This window comes from Mustela erminea, chromosome 14 (assembly GCF_009829155.1).
Source record: "Mustela erminea isolate mMusErm1 chromosome 14, mMusErm1.Pri, whole genome shotgun sequence".
NCBI classification, from domain to species: Eukaryota; Metazoa; Chordata; class Mammalia; order Carnivora; family Mustelidae; genus Mustela; species Mustela erminea.
Window position 1 is genome coordinate 30,751,260 of NC_045627.1, and position 23,970 is coordinate 30,775,229.

Below are 23,970 nucleotides of genomic sequence, written 5' to 3' on the forward strand. Positions count from 1 at the left end.
GGACTTTCTATTTCTCTTTCTCCTTCCTCCCACTCTCACCACTATTTCCTTGCTTAAACTTTCCCTGTGGTTACTAGTCAGAATTATGTAGGTTTTCTGGGGAAAACCTCAACTCTTTTTCAGCTGGCTTACAGCCTTGGTTTAAGATTAGAATAATTAAGTCAAGGATGATGTCTGGAGAAGAGCTGCTCAAGCCTCAAAGGTGGGATGGGGCCTTCTCCACACACCCACACAGAAAGTGATCTCTATGAGTGCTAAGGTGGTATCTCGGCCTGATGTATCATCTCATGTTGCCAGATATTTGAATTATTTGGTTAATGTCGTTGCAATCCTAATATAATATAGATGCCCTGGGGTTAAAGACTGTGCCCTACAGGAGCTCATATCCCTTAGCATAGGGCTTCTCAAATATTAAGTACTGCAATGTTTTTAATTGGAGAGTAGAGACCCCTAAATGGACAAAGGCAAGCTCTAGTGTCTGTGGTTTGGCTTAAATTATATAAAGTCTTGGAGCCTCATGTTAATGCTTTTTAAGGTTGAATTTTGAATAAAGGACATGCTTTTATGACCTGTCCAATTACATCACAAGCAATTCAAGGACAAGGACAGTAGCCTATATTTTAATGTCAAGCATCCAGCCCACTGTCTTGCACGAACAGGATCCGTGGTACATGTTTAATAAAGAAAAATCTGATTGAAAAATTGAAAACAAGATTGACCAAGTTGCAATATGAATATGTTCTTAAATATTTACCTTCCTTTTTTATTTCTTTTTATTATCTAGCAGTAAGAAAAATTTTGTAATCTACTCATCAGAGGTTGCAAACTCGAATGCTTATCAGGGATCAAGCAAGTAATGAGAAATGAATCTGGTTGTGACCAAAGGGACTAGTGGGCTCTGTGGGGACCTGTAGATGATTGGAGAGCACTTTAAATGTCCTCTCTTCAGGGAGCAGCTGACGTCCTCTCCTACCCAACTGTCCCACGAGAGAGTAGCAGCAATGTTGTCCAAACTTCTGGATATGCACGTGGAATTTCTATATGTTTAAGGCTAGATTAGCCAGTTAGGGGATTCTGCTAAAAGCGATATCCATTTTAGACTTTCAGGTGATAGTAATATTTATAGTTTCTCATAACGTATTTGTTGAAAATGCTTTGGAAATTATCTTATAATTTTGGAGCTCTAATTTTCCCTGTCTCCTTTTCCAATTTTTTTTTAAAGGATTTATTTATTTATTATTATTTTATTTTTTAGAGAGAGAGCGAGCTGGAGCAGGAGGGGCAGAGGGAAAAGGAGAGAGAAAGAATCTCACTCAAGTGGACTCCATGCTGAGCCCGACTGTGGGGTTCGACCTCTTGACCATGAGGTCACCACAGGAACTGAAACCAAGGGTCAGTGGCTTAACTGAGCCACCCAGGTGCCCCTCCCTTTCTGGTTTTAACTGGAATACTTTATCAGTGCATCTTTCTGTTTCACTCTGTTTAATAGCAGAGGTAACTCTCAGGCAGAGAAGAGTGCTATTAGCTATTGCTGAACTTTGACTTTCAATTGACGAAAGTATTGAACAGTTAGTTGCCTTTGCAGATTATTTTCTATAGCAAACATTTTTTTTTTAAAGACATGAAAGATAATAGATTTTCAGTCAACCAATAGATTAAGGACAAATGAGCGTATTGCACAGAGACTACAGAGTTTATGCATACTCTTGTTTTGATGTACCACTGGTGAATGTCGGCTTCTGAGTTCTTGCGGCCAGACAACCTGGGAGTTTCATAGACGCAAATCCTCTGCGCACTGACAGAGACAGAGAACTAATGGCTCAAGCAGAGCCTCCTGAGTTTCATAAGACCTACTCCAATTTGCAGTTGATTTGATGTCGAGGGGACCTAATAAAGGTAGTCTATGAGTCATTTTCCAGCATGATATAACTAGAATTGGTTCTTGGCCCAGAAAGATGTGAGTCAGTTGAGTCCTGACTCAGTTCCCAGTCTGATGCACGGTGACTCACTTCCCCATGTGATGTCATGTTTGTTCCTTGTGAGATGTGACCTCCTCGTTGTTTTGTTGTATTAGAGTTGTTTTCTTTTTTTTGAAGAAGGAGAAAATGAGAATATTGTAGCATAAGATGAAATACTCCAAGGAATACAGAATCAGACTAATTAAAAAAAAGCCTTGATTTTCTCACAGGGAGCCTGAAGGAGTAATTAAGCTTTAAATGCCTATATTGTTTTCCCATGTATTAGGATTGTTAATTTCCAAACAGCCTAGCTATTAGCCAACCTTTGATTGAAAACATTTTGCATGTAAAAGAGGAAAAATTGGTATAACAACAATTCAATCATTTGGTAGATATATTTATAAAAGGCAGCTGCATCTGAAAAAAAGATGGTGAGATCAACAATAGGATGGTGAGATTAAAGAAGACACATGGATCGATCTTTCTAGAAAGATACATTAATTTATACACAGAAAGTAAACCCCAAATGCAACATTTGTTATGAAACCCATGAGCATTTCAGAATATGTAGAAGTTTTTTTTAAGATTTTATTTATTTAGGGGCGCCTGGGTGGCTCAGTGGGTTAAAGCCTCTGCCTTCGGCTCCGGTCATGATCTCAGGGTCCAGGGATTGAGCCTCGCATCGGGCTCTCTGCTCGTCGGGGAGCCTGCTTCTTCCTCTCTCTCTGCCTGCCTCTCTGCCTACTTGTGACCTCTGTGTTAAATAAATAAATAAAACTTTTAAAACTGTTTATTTATTTATTTATTTGACAGAGAGAGCACACAAGCAGGGGGAGAGGGAGAGGGAGGAGCAGACTTCTTGCTGAGCAGGGAGCCTGATGTGGGGTTGGATCCCAGGACCTGGGATCATGACCTGAGCCAAAGACAGACACTTAACCAACTGAACCACACAGGCACCCCAGAATATGTAGAATTTTTTAAAAAATTCTGTAAAAATGTCTTTTTGTGCATATGACAATTGTGAATAAAATTCCGTATTCATGGCCTGTGGTGGAGGTCAAGTTTGGAAGCTGAGGAGACAAAGCAGTGTATGCATCTTAGATACTATGTGGGGAAATGGATTACATGTGGTCTTCCCCTTAGGCAGACCAAATACTCTCATCATCAGTAGATGATTAGACTGAGAAGGTCAAAGCAATGTAAGTTAAGGTTGTTTAAATGACAACCAATAAAAACCCTTTTGGCTAATTGAAGCTAAAAGAGGATATTTTAGGGGATGGATGAACCAGAGTGGTTGCCAATAACCAAGCCTCAGAGCACTTTGAGGGTCCCTGGATTAGGTACTTTAGGACCTGCCATGGTTCTATCAACCTGCAACTCTCTCCAATGGCCTTCTATAACCATTTCTCCTGATTCATGTTTCAAAGACCTAGAAGAATTAATTGGCCCACCTTGGCAGTTATATCTCCCTTTGGATGAATCATCTTTGACAGAGGGTCAGCTGCACGATTCTCCCGGGGGGAACTGGTATGATCTGGTAGTCATCCCAACTTGGGTTGGTTACATAGATCCTCTGGTTTGTTCTCCAACTTCTTTCCCTTACTGGCCTAATCATCCCATTTTTATCTATCCTGTAAATGAGTGCTTCTCAAAGTTTTATGTTCAGATGGATCACCTGGGGATCTTCTTAAAATGCAAATTCTGATCCAGTGCAACTGGGGTACTACCTGAGATTCTGCATTTATAGTAAACTCCCAAGCGATGCCAATAAGGGCAGTTCATGGACCACACTTTCAGTAGCAAGACTGTAAAGAGTTTTTTGGTCACCTGTCCTCCCCTTCTCCTAACAGCACGGACATCTTTATCCAAGCTTTTACTTCCACTCCTATATAGTCCATGCACGTTGGAGGAAAGTGAACATACGCTCAGTTCTGCCAGGGGGTACCAGTTGGCGTAACCCAAACAATCATTCAGTGTTATTTCAGTGGCCCAGGATTTAGAACAGTGGTTTAGAACAGTGGTTTAAAACAGTGATTTAGAACTACTACTAACAGGTAGTAGACATCAATAGATATTTGTTACATAAATACATGGATTGATGTGAACATAGATAGGTGAGACGAGCTTATCTAATTAGGATGGATTTCAGGACACTGGCTTGGAATGCTGGCTTGGAATGCTGGTGTGGAAGCCCTCTTTGCCACTGGATGTGAATGTTTGAGACTTGATTATGAAAGGTAGCCTTCCTACAACTGTTAGGGAGTCAGAGGCTGACACTAGAGAAGGCAGAGCAGAGAGGCAGAAAGAAATGGGTCACAGATAATACTGTTGAAATACTCGATGAACTATGTCCACCCAACAGTTATGAGAACCAAGAATCCCCTTCAATTTTAAAGCCGTTTTAGTCAGATCCTCTGTTACAACATAGTCTTTTTAAAATATATATTTTTAAAGATTTTATTTATTTTAGAAAGAGAGTGTGTGTGCATGTGCATGAGCAGTGTTGGGTGGGGGGGTGGGCAGGAAAGGGAGGGAGAATCTCAAGCAGACTCCCTGCTCAGTGCAGAGCCCAACCTGGGGCTTGATCTCATAACTCTGAGATCATGACCTGAGCTGAAATCAAGAGTTGGACACCCAACAGACTAAGCCATCCAGGCACCCCCATTACAACAGAGTCTTAACTGACAGTGGGAGATGTCTTATTCCATTCCTAGGATACCCCATTATGGTGCAAAAAGATCGTACCTTCATGAGTCACTGTGGTCGGAAAGCCCCACGGTCAGAAAGCATTTCACAACACTCTATGAGATGGATTTAGAAACAGATTTTATTGATGAAATGTACTAAGCAAGTGTCTGCAGGAAGAGCAGGAGTCTGTGATCTTAGCCTCTCATCGATCTAAGGAAAGGTATCTACCTGAATGTGGAAGGTTTATGTTCTATCTCCTTGTTGCTTTCCATATAGGGAAAGTGAGAGAACAACTCATCAGTGAGGATACAAACATACGGGGGCACCAGGCATTAAGTAGTGTTAAATGTTTCCAGAATGTCCAGGAAAGCCGGTTTTTCAGCTTTGGAGATTTGAGACTTGAGGGGGTGGAGAAGAAGGCTCCAGTTCTATAGAGGAAGCTGAGTTGAGTTGGACGGCGTCCATCCCCCTTAGGAAAAGAGGAAGGCCCTGCTCCCGTGGGCCTGCCCAGGCTGCCTCAAGTGACCTCCCAGAGTCATTTCTAGAAAATTTTGTTTGTCACCCACACTACACGAACCTAAACTCTTTTCCCAGCCGGTTGCTTATAACCCTTCACTTGCTTCACCACTGCCTTCAGGATATCGTCCACGGAGTTTGTTTTCCAAGGTCGTCATCCTCTGGCCTAAGCTAACTCTTGATTCTCTCTTGTGTCACGCTGACATTTTACCAGAAACTTCAGCCGTAGTGGATGGAGGGTCTTGCGCGCTCCCGACATTTCGTACATCATCACTTCTCAGCATCTGGAAGTCTCTGCACCATGGCTCTTCCCGGAAGGCATCTTGCTGAGCGCTCTGCCCACTAAATTTCCTCCTGATCAAAGCCTGCTTATCCTTTAAGTTTCAGCTCAACCATTACTCTCTCTGGGAAGCAGTCCCAGATCTTTAATCCCCACACCCAGCATAATTAATCACTGCTGCCTCTGATCCCCTAGCACTTGGTTCACACTGCTGGCTTCCACTTATCACCTTGTTAAGCAGCATATCCACGGCCTCGCCTAGATTATAAGCTTCCCTAGCATAGAGATCTCTTCTTATTTGTCTTTATAGAGCAAGCCCTACTGGGCTACTCTCCATGGGACTGATCCTGCTGGCCACATGGTAGGATGCTGACCTTTATTCTCATTAAAGAGCGTGCCTAAGGCCACAGTTTACCAAACGACTGTACAGGATTCTCCCGGATGAGAGGAGACTGTGAAGATGGACTGGGTATACAGCTGGTTAAGACGGTGGGATTCGGACCCAAGCTGGAAAGGGCCCAGCGAGTTTGGAAGGGAACAAAATTCGGGGAAGAAGCAGCTTGATCTTTTGGAACAGAGTGTCCAGAGGGTCAGTAGGACCAGTTGCTTTGGAGAATAGCCACTGATACAGAAAATGATCTAGTATATACAAGGAATACTATATATATATATATTTTTTAATCAAAATTTCCCCCCTTTCAGCCTTTTCTCAATATGATTGCATTGCCGTTAATGCTCTTGGTAAAGCGTAATGCTCAAGACACCGGGAAGCACATCTAGAAACAGCTGTGTATATGGCCATTCATTGATTTGCCTCCACTGGCTTGGGAGTAAGAGGTGGGATTTCTATTTGCACAGCCAGTGGTGTCTGGTTTGTTCTTGTCAGAGTCCTAATGACAGGCACCTTAGAGCACGCAGAGTTAAGGGAAGTAGTCGATTCTTTCCTTTTCTTTAGGCCAACAAACTTCAGAGATTTGCCACTCTCCATCTTGACCTCTGTGGATTTTTAGAACAACGGGGTCGTGTCTAGAACCGTAAGAACCAGCAGGTCACGCGGCTTTTCTGAAGGTCTATTCAGCCACCTCAGAATATACCTACAGGCACGCTGATGCCAAAGTACACGGGCCATTGGGTGTGAGCCTGACGGGAGCAGAGCCCGGGAGGCCTAATGGGGCTGTTGGCTGGGCGCCAGTCTGCAGGCCCAGTCTGGCCTGCTGGGCAGCTGCACATGGTCCTGGGACCAGAGCCAGCTAGTGGCTCATGGCAGTGGTTTCTGGGTCCTGGCACCATCCCAAGATCGGCCCCAGCTCCTTAGCCCTGACCTGGCAGTGGCTTTGTTCTGGCTCAAAGCTGAAGTTCAGCCCCCCACGGAGCCACAAGGTGAAGGCAGGCCCTTGAATCCGCCTCTCAGACTGCCACGCACTCTGCTCCAGGGGAGACTTAGGGCCAGTGGAGAGGGCTGGTCCTCTGGGTTCATCTTAGCTTCAGAACTGTTGTAGATTTTTCTCACGCTGGGGCTGAGCCCTTCGGTGCTGTCTGCGTGTGGGGCACCAAGTTGGTGTCAACATCTCCGGGGACGGAACAGAAGCCTGGCAGGAGATGCCCTGACCCTGCCTTGTCCAGGAGCACTCTGAGGCAACTCAAGGACTGGATTTCAAAACTGGCCTTGGAGTCGCCAGAAGCGTCACCCCAGATCGGGGTCTCCTTAACCGGGTATCAGGAAATACCATAAAACTCTCAAAATAACATGGATTTTAATCTCTATTAGAACATTTCACACCCATTTTAAATACAAACATCTTTGTATTTGAAATACAAATAGTTGGGTCTTCTGCCAAGTGTGGCTAAAGCATCTTTAGAACATTTTGCTATCTTTATTGATTGGAAGGGGCGATCTAAGTAAAGCAGAGTGCTTGCTATGCAAATAAAGCTTCCAGACGCGTCTCCTGTCTTCCTCCCCCGGCAGATTGCCTCCGGAGCCCCTCCCCTGTGGAACTCCGAAAGCTCCTTTAAAAAAAAATATAGTCTTTATTTGCATGTCCCCCCCCCCCCCCCCCATGTTGCAGTGTAGTTCTCCCAGATTGAGAGAAACACAATGAAGGAAAAAAAAATTTGTTTTCAGCGCTTCCCTTTTCACAAACTCTTTTTTTGGAAACCACAACCTCGGATCCCGGCCGAGGTTCCCGGGGGCTTCAGGAACATCAATCAGTTTCGCAGCTGGAGGCCGAGGCTTTCCTCAGGGAAGACTTTTTACATAAAACAGATTGTACTTTGTCCTTGCCAGGGCAGACAAAGGTTTAAATTAAATATGCAGTGAGCTGCCGTTGGCTGCTTGCCACAGCCTGGGGGAGGGGGAAGGGAGAGCTCGTCCCTACTCTCCTTCCTTTCTCTGCAGTTGTTTTTTTTCTCCTGTTTCTGTTTTTCCGGGGGATTCAGTCCGGAGTTAAAAGACCTGGGCTCTGAGCTGGGCTTTTCTGTGAATTCGCGGTGTGATACGGCGCAAGTCACGGGGCCCCCTGGGACCTCAGTTTCCTCTTCTGTACAGTGAGGAGTTTGAGATGATGTGTGAAGGTCTTTTCCATATTTAACCTAGTAAGTTATCTCCAAATCCAGCTGTGTGCACTTCCAAGGAGCACCACTAACCTCGGCTCTGAGCGGCGTACCCCCACCATTCCTGGGCTGACTGGGGTGACCTGGATGAATCCTTTTCCCACACACCCCAGAGGCCAGGCGGGTGACACTTTGCGAGAAGGCGGCCTGCCAAACAGGATAGTGGCAACTGATTCCGTTATCTGTCTTGGGGGGGGTTAATAGCAGTGGGGATCGAAGTGAATTGGAGAGAAAGAGCCCTCAAAAATGGGGCAGCCTCTATCCACTGCAGCTGAAGCCACTTGTTACCATTCAGGAATGTGGGCCTCTGCGACAGCAAGACTCTTTTACTTTCTGTTTTAAGATTATAGGTTTAAGTAATCTCTACACCCAAGGTGGGGCTCGAATTTATAACCCGGAGATCAAGAGTCGCTCGCTCTACCAGTTGAGCCAGCCAGGTGCCCCAAGTTTTCTAAATTAAAAAAAAATTTTTTTAAGTGTGAAAGTCTGAAACTTTTAAATATTGGCAACTAACTCCAAAAAAGTTCATGAATGTCATAAAATAGACATACAGGTCTATGGACTGAATTCAACTTGAAGACAGTCAGTATGCTGGGCTCTTGGACCTTATGAATGTAAGAATTTGTCTTTTCTATCTCACAGAGCTGTTCAGAGGATCACTATATTTAAAAGTATGTGGTAAGCTGCAGCAATGTGCAATAGACCAGAAAGGTATTTGAATACAGAAATGCCCAGGGAGGGGCACCTGGGTGGCTCAGTTGGTTAAGCGTTCAATGGCAGGGTGAGTTTCAGGAAAATAGCTTTACTCACATTCAGGTTCTCAATCAACTCTAGGCCTGGGAGTTAACGGAACTGTCCTTTTATTGGTTAAAAATAACTTTATTATCTAAGTCAATGCTAAAAAAATAGATTTCATGTTGTTAGTCTTGTAGGGAAAGCAGGTTATAAACGGAATACATTTTTAAACTTCGGAATTCTAGTTTCCGTTCTGTAACAATGGTAGCTTTTTATGTTCTCAGCATATGAAATTAAATATCATTTTAATATATAATTAAATATTAAAGATTTATCTAAGGTAATATGCACTATTTGGATACCTATGTATTCTATGGTAGTATGATAATTGCAACAATAAGTCCAGAAAGGACAAGAGCAATTTGAGGGTTTTGTTCCCTGCATGCTAAAGGCAATCTTTTTATCTTGAGAGAGAATCAAATGAAAATGGGATATAATCCTTTAAAACAGTCATGTTAGTGGTTAGATGATCTCTTTTCCTATTTGACCAGTGTATGAAACACAAATTATAACTTCAGGAATGTATATGAAATACATTACAATTGTTCAAAGTGTATTCAAGTGACGGGCATATAACAAAGAGGCACAGGTAAATTACTAAGAAGCAAGAGGAAATGGTATCTTTCCTTGGAATGTCATGATTTTACAGACTAAAATAACTAAAGGGTACCTACATGTAAATACATTTCCTCTCCCATGGATAGATAACCATTTTCTCTTTTCAGTTGTTTCCTCTTGAACTTACTAACTCAAGACATAAATACTTTATTTCTTCTTTCTTCTAAGTTGGTCTCATTTTCTTTCCCTGTATTTAAGCTTTTTTCTCCTTTTGTCTCATGTATAGAGTAAGTCTCTCGGATTTGATCCATTAATTTACAGTTTCTGGCTTATAACTTAAAAATACATGTTACATTTATAAGTACTCACAGTACATATCAAAGGACACAAGGAGATAGGGTTTCCCCATAAGCAGTGCGATATATGAAGTTTACCAAATGAGAAAGCAAGGGCATAATCAGAACAGACACGGTCATGGTCAGGACAGACCCCAGCTGTATAGGACTACTCCAGACTTACGGGTTCTTTTTAACGGTAAGTTGCAACTGTGCAATTATTAGCGCTAGAACAACTATAGCATGGGCAACACTGAGACATTTGGTTACTGTGTTAGTCTGGATAGCTACCCACTAGCTACTACAATGGACCAGCTCTAAATCTCAGGGGCTTTACCCAGCAAATATTTATTTCTTGCCCCCACAAAATGAGGTTGTCAGTAGAGGTTTTCTTCCACTCAGATTCCAAGTGCCTCCATCTTGTGATGTTCCCATATTAACACGTGGCTTCCAAAGTCACTGCACGAGGAATGGGAGAACTGAAGGACTCCCCTTGGGTCTGAGGACCTGGACCCAGAAGTGATAGAAGACACTTCTCACCTTTCATGGGCGGGAACTAGATCCATGTCTCCAACCCACCTGCAAGAAAAAGGAGAAAACGTAGGGAAGCAGATCAGTTGCTTTTGAGTTTCCAGCTCAAGGACTGATGGTGATTTCTATCTCACATCACGTGTTTATTTAACTGATGGTACCTTGAGACCGTAGCCTGATTCTGTGACTTCTTTGCTTCTCTAATTAGTTCTATCACACTCTCTCCAATCTACTTCTGGATCAGATGTCCAAGAGGGACAGTCTTATTGTCTTGTTTATCATCATAATCGGTTTGGGCAGAGCTTTTGTTGAAAGCCATCTGAAACGGACTGGCCAGTCTACAGACGGACTGTTCTAGATTACATGCCCACACCTGTCATAGCCATCTGTGAAAGAAGTTTGGGAATAAACTGCTTAGGAATTTGGAGATAAACAGAATAAATGAATTTGGCAGAACTGTTTAGAATACTGAAGATTAAAAACATATCTAACAAGGTCTTCATTGTTATTAATTTGTTACTATATCACAATAATTGCAAAATCAGCATCTGTCAAGGTCTTGTAGAGAACTACAGCTTTATTTTTTCAAGCCTATTTAAGTAGTCTGAATTAAGAGTAGCTTATAAATGCCAGTCCACAAACTAAGGTGTACTAAAATGTATCTTTCATTTTTTTTATAGTTGAATTTAATTTCTATTTTATGTTTCCATTCCATGGAGTGCAAGAAACTTAATTTTGTTAATTTTCAGGCCTCGCCTTCCTACCCAGGGTTGCATCTAAGATTCAAAGTATTTATGGATTTATGCAGAATGGAGGCATTTGACAGTGTTCAGTATTGTCCTCTCTACATATCCTGCCTGGCTTTTATGAGATACCGACAGTGGCAAAGATCACCACTTATCTACAGATACCCATTTTCTCTTTCTTTAGTAAATAAACACCTTATTTTATTTTATTTTTTATTTTTTATTTTTTTTAAAGATTTTATTTATTTATTTGACAGACGGAGATCACAAGTAGGCAGAGAGGTAGGCAGAGAGAGAGGAGGAAGCAGGCTCCCTGCTGAGCAGAGAGCCCGATGTGGGGCTCGATCCCAGGATCCCGGGATCATGACCTGAGCCGAAGGCAGAGGCTTTAACCCACTGAGCCACCCAGGCACCCCAATAACCACCTTATTTTAATCTGGGTACATGGCTGCCCAGCTAGTGACTGCATTTCCTGGGTCTCCTAAAGCTAGGTATGGACACGTGTCTAAGGGCTGGCTGATGCATGGGTAGTGACCGGGAACGACGCATCAACTTCTGGGTCATGTCCTCAAGCAGCATCTGCTGACCCTCAGCTTTCCATGTTCCTTTTTCTTTCTCTCTAAGGCTGGAATGAAGATAGGGCGATGACGAACCAGCTTGATTTCTGAAGGGCACAAGGGTAATATCCTGGGCGGGTCGGGGGTCGGGGGGCAGTGGCTCCTGGTTGGCCTGGTAGAGCAGAGCAGAACCAGCTCCCTGGACCTCTACTAACTTGAACTTGCATAGGACAGAAATGAGTGTTCTATCTTGCTAAGGCTCTGTTATTTTGGTCTCTGTGAAAGCAGCTGGGTCAATATCTTAAAGGATACACCCACTTTCTGGGGTGGTTACTGCTGTGCTCCCCCTGGCTTCTGATGGCCAAGCCTCTTGCTGTTGGCTCTCAGGGCTGTGGCTCTCTGTGTTAAGAATGTTCTAATGCTTCCTTACCAGCTGCACCATGAGAAACTCTGCTTCTGTACTTGTCTTGCATTTCTGGCATCATTCTGCTGCCACCACCCCAGTCTGTGGCTTTGAGAGCTCTGTGGGACTCACAAAACCATCTGCTTGGATCCAGCATACATATTTTCCATCTACTTCTGTGCATATGCTGGACCCAGGAATAGCGAGTCCTCTGGCTTCCAGATTCTACCTAGAGAGGGGGCAGAATATTTTGCTCCAGAATCCCCAAATATATCTGGGCATTTCATTATCCTTCGCTCCCCAGCCTCAATCAGAGGGCTCAGCCTAGGACATCAGTGGGATGAGACTAGAGTCCCTTCTTTGGAGCCCACTGGTGTCTTTGCCTTCCTTTCAAATCTCCCTAGTCCTCCTTATCAGAGGAATCTTTCTGAGTATTAACAGTATGGGAAGTTCTGTTCTAACATGTCAGGTTTCCTTCTAAATCTTTTTGCCTTAATACCTGGACCAAAGGTTTAGAAATATTTGGTTTCCACTGTTGGTTACCAGAGTGGAAAGGGGTGGGGGATGGGTGAAATAGGTGGTGGGGTTGAAGAAGTGTGCTTGTCGTTGTGAGGAGCACGACATTTGGGCCAAGTCACTCTATTGTACACCTGAAACTAATGTAACACTGTATGTGAGCTAGCTGGAGTGAAGGTAAAAATCTAAAAAAGAAGAAGAAGAAGGAGAAGAAAATAGAAAGAGAAAAAAAAATGTTTTCTTTTCCTGAATTCTGCTGTATCATTCCATCTCTGAGCCAAGGAAGGCAGAACATCCCATGAGGCAGAGGGTGGTGATAACTAAAATAATGCAGATGGATGGAAGTGTTTGTTAATATTTCAAAATTTCATCTGTCAGTGAGCTAGCAGCCAATATTGCCAAAGACGTGTCTTTTAGGAGTTCCTTCAGGCAATAAATAAGAATTATTTGTTGTGGTGCAGTGGAAGGTACATTGGCTCAAGATTTACAAGTTTTGTGTTCCAGTCCTGGTTTATGCCTCTTCTTTGGAAGCATACCTCCTCTGTCAATAGTAAAGTACAATTCCCGATGTTTGTCTCTTTTATCCGTGGACTTGGACTCCGCTCATTGTGTAATGTTGGGAAATTGACCTGGATTTCAAGCTTCAGTGTTTGCTATACATTTCCATTGCCCTTTGTTTTAAATGATTTTATTTATTTGTTTTTGCAAGAGAGAGGGAGAGATAGAAAGAGAGAGAGCCCTAGTGTGTGGAGGGGCAGAGGGAGAAGGAGACTCCCTGCTGAGCAGAGAGCCTCCCAGAACAGTGGGGTCATGAATGGGGTTGAATGCAGATGCTTGAGTCACACAGGCGCCCTTCATAGCACTTTGTACCTCAGACACAGGGAACGCATGTGGAATAATAATAGTTTATATTTAAACAGCATTTTAAAATTGTAAGTATTATTCTTAGTGTTTCACGTATACTATTTTTTCGGTAACTCATTTACAAAATGATACTAAAATACAATCCAAAGGGGTACTAGGATTTAAATCTATGCAATCTGGTTCCAGGGTCTGTACTCTTAATTATTAAGCTAGACAACCTCTTGTAACAGGAAATATTTTGAAGGAAAGAAATGAAAACGTACTATAATTATTGGAGGGCTTTCCTGGTTTGATTTAGAGGTATTGATCTTTCAAAAGCAAATTATGACTCAGCTCTGCCTAAATTATCCCAACGTTCAGATTTGCTTGGGAATAACTGAATGCATGCTCATAGTACAGTTATTAAAATTGCTATTAATTTTTGTAAAGTGCATTTTTATAAGTACATTTACTTTATTTAAACTCCCTCCTTCCAAAGATGGATTTAGGTCAGGGATCAATGCAAGCAACTCAGTTTTGATTTCTACTCAGAAATTATAATTCAAAACCAGTATTAACCAAGTAATAATGAGGTAAAGGTTTTGCTTAGCTTTGTTGAAGGGATGCTCTTTAAAGGACTTCTATCCTAGCCAACCTGTGTAATTGAAATTTAATTGCACGATAAAACTTTATCACCATCTAGTGTCAGTAAGGAACACTGCAGTAATGTTGCTTGTCCCTCTTCCTCCTCTTCCTTCTGTATTATCTAGCCTTTCCAGGTGCTGCGGCTTGATTCCTTTACCAGTGACCACAGGTTCTGTAGACTATTTTAATAACTGGATTTTGGAGTAACACCTTTCATGTCACTTCTCACTTCCCAAGCACGGTGTCTTTCATGAGCGGGCTCTCAGGGGACCATAAGGATGTTCATCCGAGTTCGAGACCATGCGCTCACCCCTCAAAGAACCCTTTACTTTAGCTTCAAGATGCTGAACATGGGAAAAATCTTCATGATCTCTATTTAAATCACTGGGAGATAGTTTAGACGTTCAGAAGAACATCAAGCTAATAGATCAAATTTCGGTGTGCTCGCTGTGTTAGTTATCCACGGCTATTTAACTAATCGCCTCAGTGCAGGCAGACTAAACAGCAGAACACGGATTATCTCACAGTGTCTGAAGGTTGGGGATCAGGGAGTGGCTTCCCTGGGTGCTTCTGGCCTAGTGTCTCCCTCCAGGCTTCAGGAGGCTCAAAGCCAACCGGGGTGGAGGGAACAGCCTCCTAGCTAACTCTCATTTGGTGGCAGGTTCTGGTTTCTGGCTGGCTATCTGCCAGAGGCTCAGTTTCTGGACATGTGGGCTTTACAGGACTTGCTTCCCCCAGAGCAAGAGAGGAGAAGGGAGCCTGAGGGAGAGAGGGGGTGGGAGGGAAGAAGGAAGAGAAGTGGGGAGGAAGAGGGGGAAGCCATAGTCTTTTTTTTAGAACCTAGTTTCAGAAGTAATGTTTTGCTTCTACCGTATGTTACTGGTCACTCAAACTGGTGTGCCTGGGTCTGGTACCATGTGGTGGGGGACTACACAGGGTGTGAAAAGCAGGAGGCAGCAGTCTTTGGGACCATCTTGAAGGCTGGCTGTAACACCCACCTTCACGCTTCAGTAAATAGAAACATTTTGGCCCGTTTTTGTAACTACCTCCTAAGTGAGTTTAGCCCTGAGAGATATAAATGGGAAGGAACTTCTTCTTCCCAAGGGCTTTCAGCCACTTCTCAATCTCCCTTCCTCGCCCCGTGACTGACATCTCTGGTAGATCCGTGGCTCACACTGGGCTGTGCCAAGAGACGAAAAAGCTTAGTGCTCTCAACTTCAGTTCCATTCTCATCTCTTTACCTCTTCTTGCTGCTGACTCTGTGAAGAAAGATATCAGGGTTCTTCCAAGAATTTTTTGACTTTTTTTTTGCTTCTTTCTTGCTTTCTAATTGCTTTAGCATGGGGTCCAGTATGTGGATTAAAGTGGAGCAACAGGGGTTTATATTTAGCTGATAGTGTAATAGTCCTCTCTTGGCTAATTCTAGATGATACTCATTCCCTCCTTTAACCTGAGCATCCAAAGACAGGTTCTTCAGGTGAGGATGTTGGTTATTTAGAGAACCTGTGAATGGGGCTTCATACTGTTTAAGTTTTTAAGTCATTCTCTAGTTGGCTTCTTAAAATCCTGTCAATCTTTGTTCTGTCTTCGGGGCCTCACCCTACATAGCCTCCTCCTGCTGGGGAGCCCTGGCCTCTGGAAGCAGTGGTCTTGGGTGGTAGGGTCTCTTCAGGATGGCTTATGCCTCGCTAGGCCCCACAGGTCCCTTTGGTCAACAGGAAGACATCATGTGGCTTTTTCCTACCAAATGCCTACCCATCTAGTCGGCCCTCCGTCCCTGCCCCATAAATGTGCTGCTTCAGCCAGTCTTCTGCTTTGGGGATTCTCCAGATGGACGAAGAGCCCATTGTTGTATAGGTGCCAACAAATCCTTGTGGATGCTTCTTGTCTTTCCCTAGACCTCTTTCTGCTCTTTGGTCTCCAAGTAGTATCAGGGCCTGCAATTTTAGGGCTCTGTAAACATCCAGCAGAGGCAAGATGGCAGTTTACTGTCTTTTGGGCACTCTTGGTCCCTGTGACTGGTTTGTCTGGAGCCTCTCTCTTGGCTTGGCAGTAGGTGAGAAACATTTGATTATGGGAGGGGGCAACCCCCCCTCCCCAATCCCATTCAAATGAATGTATGGCCTTCTTTTATTTTTTAAAAAATATTATTATTTTTAAAGATTTTATTTATTTATTTGACAGAAAGAGATCACAAGTAGGCAGAGAGGCAGGCAGAGAGAGAGAGGGAGAAGCAGGCTCCCGCTGAGCAGAGAGCCCGATGCAGGGCTTGATTCCAGGACCCTGAGATTATGACCCGAGCTGAAGGCAGAGGCTTTAACCCACTGAGCCACCCAGGCGCTCCTATGGCCTTCTTTTAAAGTGGTTGGAGAAGGGGGCTCCTGGGTGGCTCAGCCATTAAGCGTCTGTCTTTGGCTTAGGTCATGATCCCAGAGTCCTGGGATCGAGTCCCACACTGGGCTCTCTGTTTGGCGGAAAGCCTGCTTCTCCCTCTCCCACTCCCCCTGCTTGTGCTCCCTCTCTCTCTGTCTCTCTCTCTGTGTCAAATAAATAAATAAATAAAATCTTAAAAAAAAAAAAATCACTGGAGAGAACTAACAGGGACCAAGATCTGAAGGACCAGCTTGATCATTTTTTAATAAAATTCTGCAGAAATGTGTCTAGGAAGTCTCTTTGGCTGTAGGGCCTTAGCTGAATTTCAAAGATAATGAGAAAACCACTTTTAACATATTAAATTCTGCTCAGATTAAAACATGCAGAAACTTACAGATTTAGTTGAAATCCCCTGTGTCCTTGTCCTGAATTCCACTCCCCTCCTTGCCTAGGGTGTTTTCAATGCCATATGTATTTAATCCTTCCCGGGTCCATTTGGGCAGCTCTGACAGAATGCCACAGACTGGGCGGCTTCTAAACAACAGAAATTTACTACTTACAGTTCTGGAGGCTAAGAATCTGAGATCAGAGTGCCAGCGTGGTCAAGGGAGGGCCCTGTTCTGGGTCACAGACTTCTCATTGTATCCAAACATGGGGGTAGGGCACAAAGGAGCTCTCTTGAGCCCCTTGTGTAAAGGCTTTAATGTCATTCATGAAGGCTCTGCCCTCGTGACCTATTTACCTTCCACCTTCTAATACCATCCCACAGAGCGGTGGGATTTCAGCATTTGAATCTGGGGCGGGGGTGGGGGAGGGATGAACAAACATTCGGACCATAGCAATACCTGCTATCATATGTGTCCATATCTATGAAGAATATATTGTAGGTATTTTTCAAGGTTATAGAAATGGTATTTTAGTATGCATTTCATCCTGCAACTTGCTTACATTGGTCCACGTTAAGATGGATCTATGTGGCTACTTGAACTTCTAGTTCTTCCTTTTAGTGATTTTACAATATTTCATTTGTTAATATGAGATGTATTTTATTTATTTATTTGTTTGAGAGAGAGGGAGAAGCAGATTCCCTGCTGATCAGGGAGCCTGACATGGGGCTTGATCCCAGGACCCTGAGATCATTACCTGAGCCGAAGGCAGACGCTCAGCAGACTGAGCCACCCAGGTGCCCTTCATCATTCATGTTTTTATACTTCTGTCTATACTTCTGTCTATATTTCAAGTTTTTATATTTCTGTCTGTGTTTTGGGGAAGTTTTTTACTGTTATCTCCCATTTCATTAATTTTTTTTGTTTAATGTATCTGGGTTAGAGTTTTCCTGATTATTGTATTTTTAATTTTAGTCACTCTATTTTTTGCTTCAAAGATTTAAAATTCATTCTTTCTCATATACCTTTTTTCTTATCGTTTTTGCTCACAAATTCTTGCTTTACAAAGATGAAACATTCTTCACTGAAATTAATATACTTATTTTCAAATTTTGTTAGATTCTTTAAAAAAATTTAATTGTTTGGAAATCCATTTATATTTGGAAAGCAGAATTTTTAGCTAACTTTCTTAGCATTAGATATTACTTTTCATGGTTCGGAAATTTTGTTTGTAGGTACATTTTGAGGCATATGAACATTTCTGAAAAAAAAAAAAATCTATTTTCCAGAGGCACCTGAGTGGCTAACTTAAGCATCTGCCTTCAGCTCAAGTCATGATCTCAGGGTCCTGGGATGGAGTCCCCCCTTCTCGCCACCAATTTGGCTCCCTCTCAGCAAGGAGTCTGTTTTTCCCTCTCCCTCTGTGTGCACAGGAGGTGCACTTTCTTTCTCTCTCTCTCTCTCTAATAAATAAATAAATAAATAAATGTTTAAAAAAAAAAACACTTTCTTTTTACTTTCATTTGGATGGGATGAGGGGTCTACAATTTACAGAGAGGAAGGCTTATTTTATAAGCCAACTATTAATTATTATTATAATGAGTTTTATTATAAGTTTTAATTAAGTTCCATGAATAATTCCCTTTTGTTACCCTTTATTTTTTTAGATATTTTATTTTTATTTACTTAATAGAGAGAGAGAGTGCAAGAGCACAATCAGGACCAAAGGGAGAGGGAAAGAAGCAGACTCCTCAGTGAGCAGGGAGCCTGACTAGGGGCTCAATCTCAGGACCCTGGGATCATGCCCTGAGCCAAAGGCTGACGGTTAAACGACTGAACCACTCAGGGGCCCCCTTTTGTTACCTTTTTATCACTAGTTTTGTTTTGGTGGCTGAAGCTTGTTGATGCCTAAGGAAGTGATGTGTAACCATATTGGGGCCTGAATGTTAAACACATGAAATATGGGGGCTGAGGGGAGATGGAGAACAATTCTGTACGTAACAACGTGTCTTCAGTAAGTACTTGTTAAATCAACCTCACTGATCTCTGTAGGTCTCCCTGGTTCTCATGGTCACGGTCCCTTAACGGAGAGTTGATCTTTTAGGCTTTCTTGTATCTGTATGAATCTGATATGTTTCCTTTGTCTTTGGATCCCTTCTGAAGAAATGGGTATCCCCAGTAATCTATGTATTCCCTGGTATTCCATAATTTGGATATATAAAACACACTTTCCAGGATGGCCTAAATGAAAAGACAGAAATACCAAGTGGTGGCAAGGATGTGGGAAAGCAGGGGTGCTCATGCTCTGCTGGCGGAGGGTAAATGGGTACAACCATTTGGCAAGCTCTCTGGCAGCATATCAGAGCTAACCATCTTATACCCCATGACCCAGGAGGTCTACTCTTAGGTGTTCATCCAGCAGAAATACACGCATATATTCACCAAAGGACACATAAAAATGTTCAGAGTCACACTGAACATCAAAATAAAATGGGTCAGGAAGCCCACCTGGGAGACATGACTTTCCTGGAGGCCCTGTGTATCCCATGAGCACAAGGCAGTGAGGGGTCTGTCTTAACCGGCCTTTCTCTCTAGGCATGAGTACTGCAGGGCTAGCAACCCTTAACTCCAGGACGATGTCCTGTGGGGCTGGAGTGTGCCCAGACACACAGGCCTAGAAGTCCAAGAGGCCCGAGGGCGGAAAGTGCTTCTGGAGGGACACATGCATGCATGAGTTCCTGGGGGGGGGGGCGAGGGGAGGTGGAGGGAAGATGAATGAGGAGATTGGTAGAGGAGATCAATGAGATTGTGTGCGGCAATGAAAAGGAATCAGCTACAACCCCACACAACCAGATAAACACGTCTTCTAAAAGGAAGAGTAGGTGAAACAGTGGTGTACTTGTGCAAGGGGTGGTGGAAAGAGTCCACCCCAGGTGTAGACAATATCTGTAAAGAATTTTAAAAAAATAATAAAATGGACTAAAAAAATCTGTTTTTCAAAAAAAGATTTATTTTTATTTATTTATTTAATTTATTTTTAAAAAAGATTTTATTTATTTATTTGACAAAGAGAGACACAGTGAGAGAGGGAACACAAAGAGGGGGAGTAGGAGAGGGAGAAGGAGGCTTCCTACCAAGTAGGGAGCCTGGTGCAGGGCTACATCCCAGGATCCTGGGATCATGACCTGAGCAGAGGCAGACACCCAAACTCCGAGCCACCCAGGCACCCCCAAAAAGATTTATTTATTTTTAGAAAGAGAAAGAGAGACAGAGAGAGTCCGGGGTGGTGGGGCGGCAGAGAGGGGCAGAGGGAGAGGGAGACAGAAAATCTCACAGACTCTCCGCTGAGTGCAGAACCCTGCTCAGGGCTCCATCTCACCACCCTGAGAACCTGACCTGACCCGAAACCAAGAGTCAGAGCCACCCAGGCGCCCTCAGTTTTGCTTTTTCACTCTCACCCTGTGTTATGGTTCAGAGCAGCATAGGTGATAAAATACTCTCTCCTGTGAGGGCAGACGTCTTTTCCCACCCCGCCTCTTCCAGCTTGGCAGGGAAATAAACCTGCCACCAAAGAGGATATGCTAGGTGATTCCACTTACATAAAGCGAGAAAACAGACAACACTAATCAATGCTGTTGGCAGTCAGGATGGCTTTTTAACCCTTTGGGGGTAGTGACTGGCCTGGAGCACTAAGGGATTCTAGGGGCTGGAAATGTCCTGGATGTCGGTTACGGGGCGTGTTCGCTTTCTGAGAGGTCATTGAGTTGCACTCATCTGGTCTGTCTCTGCACATCTCCATATTTTACTACAGTAGAAAGTTTTTTAAAAAAAGGTACAACATATATATATATATATATTAAAAATTACATACACTTAAGAATTATCGTTTTGCCTAGGAATGTGTATCTGGCTTGGTTTGGGGAGGCAATCTTTCTGTCTGCTTTGACAGCAACTTTCATCAGGATCACTCAACAGCCTAAAACTGATACTTTTAGAATCAACCCCTAAAAACTCAGCACAGACATTCATTCAGCGCCTGCCACATGGGAGATGTACCAAGCCCGGCGCTCTGATGAGGAGATAGGGAAGCTCCTTCTTTTGCTGAGAAGGAAAACTGGCTTATAAAATGATGGAACTGCTTAGGACTTAATCACACGAAACTAGACATTTACCTTTAAACACAGGTGGCAGATAACCTGTCGTATCTCTCCTTTGCTATTTCTGTGGGGTGTGAGTTCTTTTTGAGGTCGCTAACTTTGCAGCAGAGGCGCTGTGTTGGAGCTGGGAAGAATGAGAAAGGGTGAGTAGAATAGCCGGATGCCAAAAACAGAAGCTGAGAAAAGGCGAGAGAGAGAGAGAGAGAGAGACAGATAGACAGAAGACATTGCTCCTTCCATGCGTATCAACCAGCATCAATGAAGAGATTAAACAGAACCAAACTGTCACTCATTCTCACTGGGTAACAGAAAGGACATCTTTTTGCTCCAGCAAAAAGCAAGAAGGATGTCATCTTCGGATAAAGGGCTCTTCTTTAAATTGAATAAGTTTAACTTTAGGAAATAATCTACTTTTTTATACTTCTTTTTAATACTCTCCTGTGAGCTGGTAACACTTCCTCTCTGTGTCATGCTTAAGAGAAACCTCTCCTCTGACCCAGGGGTTCGGCAGTTTTTTCCATAAAGGATGAGATCATAAATATCTTAGGTTTTGGGGGCCACACTGTCTTGCCAGTACTCCACTCTGCCGCTGTACCTCGGATGGTGTGGAAATGAATGGGTATGTCTGTGTGCCATAAAGCTTCTGGACACCAAAAGTTTTGGACACTAAAATTTGAATTTTGTAAGACTTCTTGGACGCAAAATGGGATTCTCCTTGTGATTTTCTCCCTCCACCTCAACCATTAAAAAAGGCAAAGGCTGGGCGCCTGGGTGGTTCAGTGGGTTAAGCCTCTGCCTTCGGCTCAGGTCATGATCCCAGGGTCCTGAGGTCGAGGCCCACATCGGGCTCTCTGCTCAGCAAGGAGCCTGCTCCCCCCTCCCCGCCTTCTCTGCCTGCCTCTCTGCCTACTTGTGATCTCTCTTTCTGTCAAATAAATAAATAAAATCTTAAAAAAAAAAAAAAAAAGGCAAAGGCCATTCGTCGGTTTCAAAACTCAGCTATATTAAAACAGGTGATGGGCTAGATTGTCCTGCCAGCCAAAGTTGGACTCTGGGGCTTCGTTCTGACATCTCCACTTTATGCAAGATATTTCTGCTGCAAGGCTTGTCCTCCTGGCCCCTTATCACCTTTTTTTTTTTTTTTTTTTAAATTTTAAGATTTTATTTATTTATTTGAGAGAGAGCATGAGCAGGGGTCAGAGGCAGAGCAGGAGGGAGAAGCAGACTCCCTGCTGAGTCAGTTTCTAGAAAGAGCTGTATGGAAGGTAGGAATTACGGCAGCAGTCCAGGCCATACCTATTGCTCAGAACTATAGGGTAGGCTTGTACAGGGCAGGCTTGTATCTCAAGTTGGTGCCTTTTCAAACTCGTGGTCTTTAAGTATGTGTTCAAGATCTCTTCACTTGGGGAAAGGTTAAACACTCTGTGGGAGGGATACAGCCTCCTCAGCCTCTTCACTGTTACAAGAGCATGTCCACACTGGCCTGAAACTTGCTCACCTTCCACAAGTCACACTCGGAGGCTACCTAGATCCTTTCCCTAACAGGCAACTTAGCAACCACTTTACACATCCTCGTGGGATCTTACCATCTCTACAACACATAATAACGTATTTCCTTCAACCACACACTGCCCTTCCCAGAAAGAGTTTCGGTAAATACAGAATTCTCTGTCTGGTTCCATTTCCAGTGATATCCTGGTGCCTGCCTGCCTCTGACCCCAGCCTGGTGTGCAGTCATCAGGTTACTAGTGGGTTCTGGCAGAAGGCGGATAAACACCTCTCCGGGGAGGGGAAAGCAGAGGATGTATCTTAGATCTAGTCTTCTGGTCCCTTGTTGGCAGAGAGGGATCTCCGGCAGAAATGAGGTTTCTGAAGATGCTATGTGAGATAGTGGGATAAGCTGCTATTTGGATGGTAAAGAGGGCCACTGGCTTGGGAGGGGACAGCTGTCCTGTGCCAGAGAGCTCGGTGGGCATAAATGTGCCCCTCTGCATGACAGGAGGGGACTGCCGTTTGGTTTCAGAAGGAAGGCAAGATGCCTCTGTCTCCTCTGAAGGTGAAGAAGGTCTAGACAATAAATTTCACCCTGGAGCATGTCCCCAGGGAATGCAGCTTGGTAGGGGATGCCCAGAAACCACTGATGTGTAGAGCGTGTGGCTGTTAGGAACACGGGCTTGGTGTCACATGCTCTACCCCTTACTCATAACCTTGGGCTATTCATTTAGAAATAGAGATGATAATAGGACCACATGGGGTTGTTGACAAGATTAAGATAATATGAGTATAGCACGGGGTAGGAGATATTGACATACCAGAAAGAGTCATGGGTCAGCAACATGTCAGATATTCCTGGCAATGTGACCCCATTTGAATCTCTAAAGAGTGGTCTGGCATTCAGACACACGAGTCACATGTGTTTCCATGTGCCTTGGGTGGCCATGAGGTTTATCCCTCCCCCCCTTTAAAAAACCACATCCCTTTAATAGAAAGCTACAGCAAACACCATGCAATATGTAAAAAGGACCACTTATTTATTATCACTACATGTCAAAAACCATCTGGACCATTTTCTTGTAACAGATGTTTGCCAAATTAACTTTGGAAACAGAGAATTCATGCAGGGTATTTCTCTTAGCACAATGAATGCAACTAGGGCAGATACGGATAAAATTTTCCAAACAATATTAAGCCATATTACGGTCAGGTAAAAAACCATGGTGACTGCACACACACATTCTTAGAATTGGCAGAGTGCTCAGGAAATGTCAATAAACTCTCTCTTAATTTAGGCGAAATTCATTTAGAAATGATGTGAAATTCAGAAGAGCCGTAAAGACTTGACCTTGAAGACTTAAAAACATTCAATTTATGTTGTTCACGGTAATGGTAATTATAACGTGAAATATATTCATTTGGTCTTCCTCTCTCCTGCAGAGACCTCTCAAACCCTAGGAATTTCCTGTGCTGAGAGGAAGAAAGGTGTCTTCTGCTATGTTAATGAGGGGATGTTTGGAATGCTTCTAAGGATAGAGTCTTCTGCCAGAGAAGGCAACCCTGTGATAAGAGGGTTAGA

At 43.4% G+C, this 23,970-nt stretch overlaps 1 protein-coding gene across 2 annotated transcripts in view; it reads left to right on the top strand.

The window, feature by feature from the left end:
• The first annotated feature begins 9,919 nt into the window (after nt 1-9,919).
• Nucleotides 9,920-23,970, top strand: part of LOC116573025 — a 138,103-nt gene continuing 124,052 nt past the window's right edge. For both annotated transcript variants that reach the window (XR_004278584.1, XR_004278586.1), the window contains exon 1: nt 9,920-9,939. The gene's annotated coding sequence lies outside the window, so the exon portion shown is untranslated. The remainder of the gene's footprint in view (nt 9,940-23,970) is intronic.